Source organism: Eptesicus fuscus, chromosome 16, assembly GCF_027574615.1.
Source record: "Eptesicus fuscus isolate TK198812 chromosome 16, DD_ASM_mEF_20220401, whole genome shotgun sequence".
Lineage (NCBI taxonomy): Eukaryota > Metazoa > Chordata > Mammalia > Chiroptera > Vespertilionidae > Eptesicus > Eptesicus fuscus.
Genome location: NC_072488.1, coordinates 60943442 through 60955512, shown reverse-complemented (window position 1 = coordinate 60955512; position 12071 = coordinate 60943442). Strand labels below are relative to the sequence as shown.

General features: G+C 41.8%; 1 pseudogene; it reads right to left on the bottom strand.

Annotated features, from left to right (window-relative positions):
• Positions 1–279: 279 nt before the first annotated feature.
• On the bottom strand, positions 280–4671 carry LOC103299685 (lipoyltransferase 1, mitochondrial-like; annotated as a pseudogene).
• Between the last annotated feature and the right edge of the window lie 7400 nt (positions 4672–12071).

Here is a 12071-nt window from a genome sequence, read left to right as displayed (position 1 = left end):
GCCCTTCCTTGTTTCACTGTCCCCAGCTTTAATAAATGTCCTCTCGAAATAAACAAATAAATAATAAATGATGAAGTCAGTGAGGAAAGAGACAGAGTATCCTGGATGCCAGTAGGAAAAAAAGACAAGGATAGGTGATAGACACAAATGGGGAGAAGTTACTGAAGGAGACTAGGCCCTTTTAATGTTAAGAGACATACAACGTACACTGAAAATGTTTATTTTCTCATTGAACCTGTTGTCAACATTACACAATTTACTTGCAATCACATTATGCCCTTAATTTTTTTCACAGAGAATATTCCATTTACCGTGTAGCTCATCATCTTCTGGACATGTTCTATGTAATACAAGCATGTCAAACTCACGGGCCGCAGGCCACATGCCTCACTTATTTGGCCTGTGTTAGCCTTTGAGTTTGACATGCTTGATGCAATATAATGGTTAGCACAGTAGTCTTAACTGGACAAAAGTTACGGCCAAGAAAACTTGAATTTAATTTGCCACATATTTCCAGTGGCAACCAATGATCAGGTGCTTCAAGGTTCTAGATTTCAATTCTCCCATACTTTACATCTATGAATGCTCTAATTTCCACGTGTGCCTGTTCCTGTAACACATTAAAGGAAGTTTTTACACTGCACTTTGGAGTTTTGCTGTAGATCCACTCCCAGGTGTGCAGTTCTTTGGCTTTGCTATTTATTCCAGGAAGCAGAGCCTCGTCTGTTGGGTTTATTAGGTTGGTAGGATTATCAATGTGATGATAAGCAGCGTACTCTGCAGCAGTAGCATTTGTCAGTACTTCACAGGTCAGAGTGGGGTCTTTTTCCAACCAACTTTTTACTAAGGAAGGTAAGCCAGCAGTGGCATTGCTCCTGATCCCCTGGTAAGGGCTCTTGAGCGAAGACAACAAAAGGGTCCCGTCAGTACTACACAATGAAGTGCAATGGTGATAAGCAGTAGTCCGGCCAATCTTAGAAGCTGTTCCTGAGATTTAAAACTGCCCATCAGGTAAAAGGTCAAACCTTTTGATAGGCTGCACGTCAAGTAATAAAAAAGAGACAGCATGGAGGGACCTGGAGATTATTATGCAAAATGAAATAAGCCAGTCGGAGAAAGACAAGCACCACATGACCTCACTCATATGTGGAATCTAATGAACAAAATAAACTGATGAACAAAATAGATCCAGAGACACAGAAGCATGCAACAGACTGTGAAACCTCAAAGGAAAGGCAGGGGTGGGTGGATGGATGGGGAGAGATCAAAGAACTTGTATGCATATATGCATAACCCATGGGTGGTGAAGGCCTGGTGCAGGTGGTGGGGGCAGGCTAGAAGGGGTTAATGGGGAGAAGGGGGACATATGTAATACTTTCAAAAGTAAAGATTTAATTTTAAAATAAAAATAATAATAATAAAATACCTCCTGGAAAATAAAGAAAAGAAAACCAAGACCTTAGAATTGCACAGGAGTGTGTCACAAGGGAGAGAGAGCGCAGAGGTACTATGAAAGGGTTAGTTGGGGCAGGATTGAGCGCTGACCAGTCTTTGGGTTTTCATTGAGGGAAGAAATTTTTCACTCTCTTGGGTTAGAGAAGGAAATCAGTAGTCCTTGATATGAAAAAAAAGAAAATCTTCATGCCCTGGTTAGGCTATAAAATGATCTTTTCTCTACATTATTTCCAAAGAATCTTTAGTAACATCTAGGTGGCATATATTAATGCTTGAAGTTTTATTTTTCCCCAAGGGAAGTATTTTCCTCCCTTTTATATTAATAATCCCCTTATCATCCCCAAGTCTTCAATACTGAGAGTTTTGAGGTTTGTACATTTTTTCATATTTCTTTTCAATAATGCTAGATAATAACCTTTTATTAAAAATAATATTAGTATCTGAAGAAAAAATGAGATTATACATTGTTCTCCCTAAAATAACTTTTCAAGTTGGCATTTGAGAACTCATGCTTCTTTGTAACTTATTCTATCAGTTAGGTATACACCATAATTATAATTCAGAGGAAATATAGCTCTTCAGACCTCTGACTTTTTTTAAAATACACTTTTATTGATTTCAGAGAGGAAGGCAGATGGAGAGAGAGATAGAAACATCAATGATGAGAGAGAATCACTCATCTACTGCTTCCTGCACACCCCCCCCCCCCCCCACTGGGGATTGAGCCTGCAACCCAGGCTTGTGCACTGACTGGTAATCAAACTGTGACCTCCTGGTTCATAGGTCGATGCTCAACCACTGAACCACCCCAGCTGGGCAGGATTTCTGACTTCTTTAGATAAAGTAGCAACAACATTCAATTCAACTTTTTGGTAGCTACCTATACTTACAAAGTATGTGATGTCTCAAAATAAATGCTACAATATAAGAAAATGTAATGGCACACACATTGATGAAAAATCAGAGCAGAGAATGGAAGGACGTGGCACTTACATTTAAACGTATTTCTATGAAGAAATTTGTTCTAACATAAAATTTGTTTATGCCTGTCAATAACATATTGTGGGGAAAATGAGTGCTTACCTGGCAAAAACAGAATTGTTCGTCTCCAAATGTGAGATTACTTTTTGAAATGCACTTGCGAATACTAAATCAGGATCATTAGAAAACAGCTTTAAAAACCTAGTTATCTATTTCATCTGAGGAAAAGACCGGGAGATCAAGCCACCATTCAAGTTGAGAAGCCCTTGGGCTATTTAAGAAAGGTGGGGCATGTGGGACCTAAGAGGGCGTTGCAGTGTGCAAAAGAGGCCATTAGGTCCCTGCTCAGTCCCAGGGGGTGCCCGTCCATGCAATCGTTCCATCGCTTGCTGAGAAAGGGCTCTTAAAGTCCCCACCTGTGGGCTCACACTGGCCCTCACACGCGGAGGGCAAGAAGAAACTGAAAAGAGAGGCAGGTCACTCTCCTGGTTTGGAATTTCTTTCAACATGTATGTTGGCGACTCTGAAGGGACTCCCAAGAAGATATCCCAGGACGGCCCTGCCGACCTAGAGCTGGTGCCCCATTGGCTCTCCATTTCACACTGGGCGAACTGGGGAAATTTTGACAGAGGGTTCAGATGGTGGTGGAGTAGGGGGGTCTTGCTTACAATGCCTTCTAGAACCAAGCTGGGCGTTACAGCTAAATTGGGGAACAATCACCCTGTAATACTAACTGGAGAGGAGACTTTTGCCCAAGGACTCCAGAAGCCACATCGAGACTGGTAGGAAGGGGGAGTCAGGAAAGGGGAGTCAGGAAAGGGGCGGGGCAGCACCCCAAGGATATGGAGGGTTACCTCGGCTCAGGGGGTTCCCCCTGAGAGGTGTGAAGCCTAGTCCCCAGACAGCGCTCCCCAGTCCTGAGTGCCAGGGCAATAGGCTACCACGCAGCATCCAGCAGGGAAGGATGGTGGGGTTTCTGTCCAGCAAGGAGAGGCTGGGCCCACTGGAGTCAAGGCCCCCTGTGAGGGGCCAATGTGCAAAGCTTGTTCACAGACACTCCCGGGGCTGTGGTGGAGGGGAGGCATGGGGAGACGCTGGGGTGGGTGGCTTTGGGGAGCAGCCGACCATCTTCCCGTCTCACAGCAGCCACTCCAAGGGCAATAGCCTGAGGAAAAGCAACTGGCCCCACCCTCCAGCATGCCGCCGGCCCAGGCCTCTGGATTCCCCCGCGCCCCGCCCTGCGTGTTAAGCCCCCTGAGGAGTCAGCGTAGGCTGGGGAAGGCTGGGCGATCTCAGGGGTTGTCAGCGACTTGCTCTGGGACAGGACCATTTCCCCAACTTTCAAGGGAACCTCATGGGAGATCTGATAGAAACGCCCCACCCCCAGCCTCCAGCAGACCCAAATTCTGGGCTTTCTATGCTCCACGGCCTGACCAGTAGGGGCTTCACCCTGCTGAGGTCAGGGAAAAATCCAGGGCAGACTCAGACGGGTGGCTCAGGGGCAGGGAAACACCACCATCTTCCCTTAAGTCTGAAAGGCAAATCCCCATCATGAGAAACCCAGTAACCCCCTCCTCCTGATTCTGCCAGCAGCTTTTCCTGTCTCAGCCAGGCAGCCAGCAACACGCGGAGCAGGCGGAAACAGTCCAGGGGGTGCTTGGGCGTTTGCTGACCGGCCCCTGGGCCCTGGGCCCTGGGCCTTAGAGTGAGGCTTGGTTTGCCCCAGGCTCCGCCAATCCCAGCAGACACAGGTAGCCACATACCGTGGATTGCTTGTAGCTGCAGACCAAGTGTCCAGCTTCGGACAGCATCAGAAAGGATCCAACACTCTTTCCTTATCCAATTTGCTGTTGTTGTTTTTCTTGTCTTTTTCTCCATAATAGTTCTTATTTCTTTCCTTTCTAATCCTATTTTCTTTCCTGATACTTTTTTTTTTTCTGGTTTTCCTTTCCTGATCTTTTTTCTTTTTCTTTTCTTTCTTTTCTTTCATGTTTTTCTCCTCTTATTCTTTTTTTCTATTGACTTGTTATTCTTTTTTATCTTTTCTTATTTTTTGTTGATGTTTTGTGTTTTGTTTTGTTTTCTTTCTGTTGTTTTGCTTCTTATTTTGCCTTTGTTGTTGTTGTTGTTGTTGTTGTGTGTGTTTTTTCTGTCAAGATCTATACAACAGCTTTCTTGATGTGGTTGGAGTTGAGCCTCACAGTCAGCCACCTTTGAAGTTGATCCAAAACATAAAATTGCCAATAGTAATCAAAATGCAATTACAACAGGAGGGCTCACATAATGCACATCAGTGACATTCCTAGAGCATCAGGAGATCAAGGAGGCTGCACCATTGGGTCCCTCAGGACACCTACTACATAAGGCCACCCCACAAAGACTGGGAGTCATAGCAGATCTATCTAATACATACAAGCAAATACAAAGGGACCAAAGTGGGAAAATAACGAAACAGGCCCCAACTGAAAGAACAGGAGAAATCTCCAAAGAGCTCAATGAAATGTAGGCAAGCAATTTATCAGATATAGAGTTCAAAGTAATGGTTATAAGGATGCTCAAGGAACTTAGTAAGAATTACAAGGAGCTTAGTGGGAACTACAACAGCATGAAAAAGGAAGCAGAAACCACCAACAACCAGCTGGAAATGATGAATAGCATATTTTACCTCAAGAATACACTGGAAGGAATTAAAAGTAGATTGGATGAAGCAGAGGATATAATCAGTGATGGCGAGAGAAAAAACTAGAGCTTTTCTTTTAGAGCTTCCAAAATAAAAAATTAAAAAGCAGGAGGATAGTTTAAGGAAACTTTGTGATATGAAATGTAACAACATCCACATCATATGGGTACCAGAAGGAGAAAAAAAAAATGAGCAAGGAATAGAGTACCCTTTGAAGAAATCATGACAGAAAATTTCCCTAACATGGTGAAGGAAAAAAATCACACAAGTTCAGGAAGCACAGAGAGTCCCAATCAAGATAAACCCAAAGGCCTACACCAAGACACATCATACTTAAAATGACACATGTTAAAGGCAGAGAAACAATCTTAAAGGCATCAAGAGAGAGACAGAGGAGGTCCCATTAGACTGTCAGCTAATTTCCCAGCAGAAATACATCAGGCCAGAAGAGTGGCATGAAGTATTCAAAGTAATGAAAAGCAAGGACCTGAATTCGAAACTACTATATCCAGAAAGGGGAACTGAAGGGGAAATAAGGAGTTTCCCAGGCAAAAAAAAAAAAGTTAAAGAGTATATTACCACCAACCCAGCATTGCAAGAAATGGTAAAGGGAATGCTTTAAGAAGAAAAAAATCAAAAGAAAGAGAGGAACATAGGTATCAAGAAAAAAAATGGCAATAAAGAGGTACCTATCAGTAATAACCTTAAATGTAAATGGATAAAATGTTCTAATCAAAAGACACAGGGTAGCTGAATAGAATAAGAAAACATGACCCCTATTTAGGGATGGGAAAAGGTAGGCTTACAGCTGTTCATATGGAAAAAGACATGTAGAATGTGATTATTACAGTAGCTTTATTAACTCAAAAGAATGTCACAATGACACTGCACTTAGGTACAGTCTTGTAAGTGCTCACATTGCTGGCCTTCATTATTTACACATTCTTGTAGTCTACTTGATATACTCAAGTACACTTCGGCACAGAGTTCTTTATTGTCACCAATAAACCTACTTTTGCCCACCCTATATATTTTTTATTCTAAGGCACATATTTATATACATTTTACCATCAGAATTTAGGTTGTGCCTTGTAACTTGAAGCACTTTACTAAAGAGGTAACTAAAATAATGGTGCAATTTACAACTGTATCCAGTGACTCCACCATAGCAGGAGATGGGAAAAACATAAATAAATTTGGGGGTGGGGGTATTACAATGAGAACCCCTTCTACCCATAATAAGGAATCATTTCCAAAGGGAAAAAGATTATTTTATCCTCAATTCACTGCAAAACTACCACAAGTTGCTCTTACTTGACATTATAGAAGTCATTATTTCTCTAATTCTCAACAGAGAAGCTACTCAGATGATTTCATAGAGTATATTCATAATATAGAATTCATACTTCAAATCTTTCAAATTGGGTCAAAATGTCCTCACTAGTGAGATATTTACACAGGGAATACCAAAATAATATAGCAGCCCAAGTTGAAAGTTAAAATGGTCTGAGCACTTAAATATCTACTATTTAAATAAATGTAACTATATCTAAATATACGTACAGATATATGATTATACCTATGTAAATATATCTTTTAAAACCTGTATTTTTATCTAATATAAAGATATCTAATTTAACTACTGAGGAAAGAGAAGGAATGAACTGTGAGCTGGTCAAAACGCTAATCCTAGCTGCTTCATCTCTGTGTCCCCAAGCCTGGATGTGTGCGCCACCTACTGTGCGATCTTCTTCATGATTCTACACAGGAAATTCCACAGGAACCTCTGACCTCATAATAACACTTACCTGTTCCCCCTCCTCCATACATTTCCCTACCTCCCTCACCTTAATGGAAAGGGAGGAATAACTCCTGCTTTGATTTCTAGCATCCGGCAAATCAATTGCTTAATTTTCTATTACACTCTAATCTGTGTCTACAAGCTTTGTTTTTTCATAGCTGTAACTGAAATACAAACTTACATATTCTGCTTTTGTAAACATAAGCCTTTCTTCTGCTGTTACACTGCTCATAATTTTTATAGCAGTAAAGACATCTTATCAAGTGGATATACCCTTACTTAACCAACCTAGTTCCCAATTATTAGACAGTGAGATTGGATACTTTTGCTATTAAAAACAATGCTGCAATGTGGATTCCAGCAACAGAGAGGAATCGACAGGACTACTCCAGCCATGAAGACAAAAGAGAAGCAGCCCAGAGATGGAAGATGCTGACGTCGCCTTGCCATACTAACAGTCAGCAGCTGTGCATCACTGCAGGTTGCCCAGGACCGAACCAGAGAGGGTCGGACCTGCATTACCACCATTTGTCCACCATTCAGAACTGAAATATCATTGCTGACATGTGCACATAAGGAACTGTTTGACATTGAAATTGGGTCTCAAAAGAACTGTTGGCCCAGAAAGAAACTCACTACAGACTGATTCATTTGCCTTTCAGCATAACCATTATTGCTTGTCTCATTTTCGGTTCTTATAAGTGTATTTCTAGTAGCACATGATCTCACTCATCTAGGGGAAATGATGAACAACACAGACTGATGAACAAGAACAGACCCAGAAACAAGGAGGAATGGATCAGACTGTCGGGCCTCAGAGGGAGGGTAGGGGAGGGTGGGGATATAGGGGAGAGATCAACCAAAGGACTTTTGTGCATGCATATTAGCCTAACCAGTGGTTAAGGAAAACAGGGGGGTGGGGGCATGCATGGGGAGGGTGTGGGATGGGAATGGGGGGATGAGGACAAATATGTGATACCTTAATCAATAAAGAAATTTAAAAAAAACCAATGCTGCATAAAAATCATATATATATATATATATATATATATATATATATATATATATATATACTACTCCCTTAAGATATAACCCCAGAAACCTTTCTTAAAATGTTGAAAATAAAGTAAAATTCAATATCTTATTTGTCCTTAGAGTGAAAATCAATATGAACTCTATTTTGGACATTTGTTATAAATAAGAAGTCAAATTCTGTGTGTGTTTTAAAGTAAACCACAATAAAAAGAGAGAATGATTTTATCCTCAATTCACTGCAAGATACTATATACTGTTCTCACTTGCTATTATAGGAGGATTCCAATTAAGCAATTGATTAATATACTTTTATCCAGGTTAACAATGAAAACTGGGTTTATTTTTAAATGTTCTCCCAGAACTTTTAGGTTTCAAATATCTGTGTGTTGATCTGACCATTCCAGATGCTCTTTGGATAAAACAACTGGTGCATTACATGGATGAGAGATCATTTCTAGCAGATTAGAATACATTTTTAAATGCTTTATTTTATTGATGGAAGGAAGAACAACTGAGTTAATGTCCCTTGTTGTCACCTGGATCCATGGAACCTCCATTAAAGCCGGGGACAAGCTTTTAGGAGGAAATCTCAGAGGCATCCAGTCCAACCTCATCCACAATACTATTCTATTGGAATCAACAGAGAAGTATACCTGAAGCTGTGTGCACATATGAATCTGAAGCAACCAGGACTGAAAGACGTCTTAAGAAAAGAGCCATCTAGTAACTAATCTTTCAACAAAGCCCTCCTCACCGTGTCAGACAGTTAGCTAGAACGTTTCTGAAGAATCTGCAAGATGGTGCCTGCCTGTACTTTCATCTTGGTAACCGTCCTTTCTCAGGTGTGAAGGACTTCTGAAGTCTACCTAAATATCTCTCCTGAACTGAATCATCGCTGTAGTTCATTCCCTCCCCTTTGATCTCTCTATGGTGGGGCAGACAATAAATAGAACTCATGCTACCTAGTCAAAAACTATCAATATTCAACCTATACCTACAAAGTAATGAATAACCTGATTTTTAAAAGCAATTGAAGAAGAAAATTTTTATGCACAATTTTTGAAAGTCACTGAGAGCACTACTAAATCCCAGCACCACCCCCCCCACCCCCACTCCCATCCCCCCACCCCCACTCCCCGCAAAGCCCTCTTGGTCAAGTGAGAATTTTTACATTTTTTTTTATCCTCACCTGAGGATATGTTTATCTTTTTTAGAAAGAGGAAGGGGGAGGGAGAGGGGTAGAAGGAGAGAGGAAGGGTGGAGGGAGAGAGAAAGGACGAATGGAGGGAGAGAGAGAGAAAAATATCCATGTGAGAAACATTGATCAGTTGCGTCCTGTACACGCTGGGACCGGGGATGGAAACTGCAACCTTTTTGGTGTCCAGGGCGAGGCTGAAGCTCAATTGAGAATTTGTGGCTTTTTGACAGCCCAGGGTCAGCCTTAATTAATCTAAAGTTCCTCAGAGAGAAATCTATTGAAAAATGGCTGCTGAGATAATCTGGCCCTGACCAGGTCACAGACTTTTTCTTAACTCTGTTTTTCAAGTGGTCAGACTCAAAAGAAGACCCCACACAGCACAAACACTTTTTGAAAAGAACTCAAACAATAAGCCCGTATATAGTATTCACCAGGATCAGCACCTACAATATGATATGGCTTAACAGACTCCATGAGTTTAAAATTTTCCTAGTACCCCTAAGTAGTTAGAAATTCTTCTACATTACCAAGACTGATTCTTTTATCTGAAATCATAATTTTAGATACCATTTTCACTAAATACTCATCGCACTGTTTTTAAAGTGCCTCAATTCCAAAGGACACAGGTTCCTTACTGTTGGATTTAACAAAATGCTGGGTACTATTAGCAAAACAAAGGTTGCATAGATTAACATCATTTTTAAATCTCAATTTGCATATGTTTTAATGTGAAAGAAATCTGTTTCTAAAATGTACAGTTTAGTATTTTAATATGTTTTTCCTCTTAAGGCCAAATTTTGATGGAGGTGGGAGAGAGAATGTGGTATTAGTAATGTGTATCCATAATGTAAACTCCACAAGGTTCTGAAAGGAAGGATGCACTTCCCTAGGGTACCCAACCATGTGCTTTGGTCACTCAAAGGAGCGCCTCAGGATATTTTAAACTGTCAAGGAAAACATGGCAACATCTGCCAGACACTGCACTAGCTACTCATCTTACCTGGACCTGCCCACTTAATGAAATGGACAGATGGTATTTCTTTGGACATGGGGTGCCACGAACAAAACACCGAGACCCTAAGGCATTACGAACCAAAAGAGTTTGACGGTTTTGTCTTAGGCATTTCTTTCAAAGGTTTTTTGCTTTGATTTGGTTGGGAAACTGGAGGACAGATTAACTCACAGGATGATCTCAAGTATCTAATAACTCTTATCTACGCTCTCTGAGTAGTATTTGGGAAAGTATGTCTGGCTAATGATATATATATATATTGTCTTAGAACAAGGGTGGGAACCTGTTTTTTTCCCCCCAAGGGCCATTTGGATATTTATAACATCATTTGCAGGCCATACAAAGTTATCAACTTAAAAAATTAGCCTGCTATATTTGGTCAAACATTTAATTAACTCACCCCTAATGCCTTGGCAGGACCAGACCAAATTATTTTTCGGGCCTTATACAGCCTGCGGGCCGGAGATTCCCCACCCATTTTAGAGAAAAAGGAAAAAAAAAAAAAAAAAGCACACTTATTTTCTACCAGAATCTTTCCACAGAGGTCACCCTGAGACTATTCAGCCTGGGAGAAAAGCCATCTGGCCTAATATTTAGTAGGAAGTGAAAGACACAACATGCTATTATGTCTGTGTAGTTTCCCAAAAAAGACCTGAGCAAAAGATAAGAATACATTATTTCACACTACAAGGATCTTAAGATAGCTATGGAGACAGGGAACATGATAGAACTCCATCATTCCAACCCCTTTAGAATCTCAGAGTGAGTCTCCAGTACATTTATATTAACTCCTTTGGTTAAAACAATCTTGAAACCTGAATAGCCCTGCTTCAAAAAAGAAATATGTTTTTCAACCCTGCAACTCCAGATTCTGGTCTCCAGCAAAAGGAAACTGTGTTTCTTGGAGAAATGGCTGATTCCAGGTCTGGGGCAGGCAATGTACACGATGAGCATACAACACCTTGTCACACCAGATAACAAGGAAGCTATCAAAGACTGTGTCAAAAGTTCCGGGCACATACAAACTTCTGAAGAGGCTCCACATGGCCAAAAAATGGTACAATTTCAGTATTTATAAGAATATTAACTATAATAATACACAAATATGCAAATTGACCGCACCTTCGCTACACCTAAGCCACGCCCACCAGCCAAGCCATGCCCACCAACCAATCAGGACAAGTATGCAAATTGCCCCAACAAAGATGGCGGCTAATTTGCATATCAAGACAGTGTTGAAAGAAGCCAAGAGCTGCAAAGGGGAGTAAAGCTTCGAAGAAGCAAGCATGCCAGGGGGGCAGGGGGAGGAGAAGGGAGGAGCGAAGTCAGGGCCGTAGGCGAAGGGAAACGAAGGCTGGCTGGAGGAGAAGGCGGGGCTGGTGACAAGGGCGGGGCGGAGGCGGGGCCGGGGCCGAAGGGAAACGCGGGCGGGCTGGAGGAGAAGGCGGGGCCGGTGACAAGGGCGGGGCGGGGGGCGGGGCCGGGGGTGAAGGGAACCGCGGGCGGGCTGGAGGAGAAGGGGAGGCGGGCGGCAAGGGCGGGGCGGTGGCGGGGCCGGGGGCGAAGGGAAACGTGGGCGGGCCGGAGGAGAAGGCGAGGCGGGCGGCAAGGGAGGGACGGAGGCGGGGTAGAGTGCAGCAGGAAATCCCATTGCAGGAATTTTCCTGCAACGGGAAAGCTAGTTAACTATAATATACAGCTTTTTAGAGGAGGCTTTTATTTTCCCCTTTTGAAAATTTCAAAATAGGTATCAATAATAGGTAAGTTTTATTTAGGCTTACTAATAAAATTTATCAAGATATTTGTACTTTTTAGCTGACCCTCTCCAGCTCTTCTAATAATAGGCCTCTTTTCATAAGTTCATCTATTAATTAAAAGCACACCTCACATACACACACAAACAAGCAAA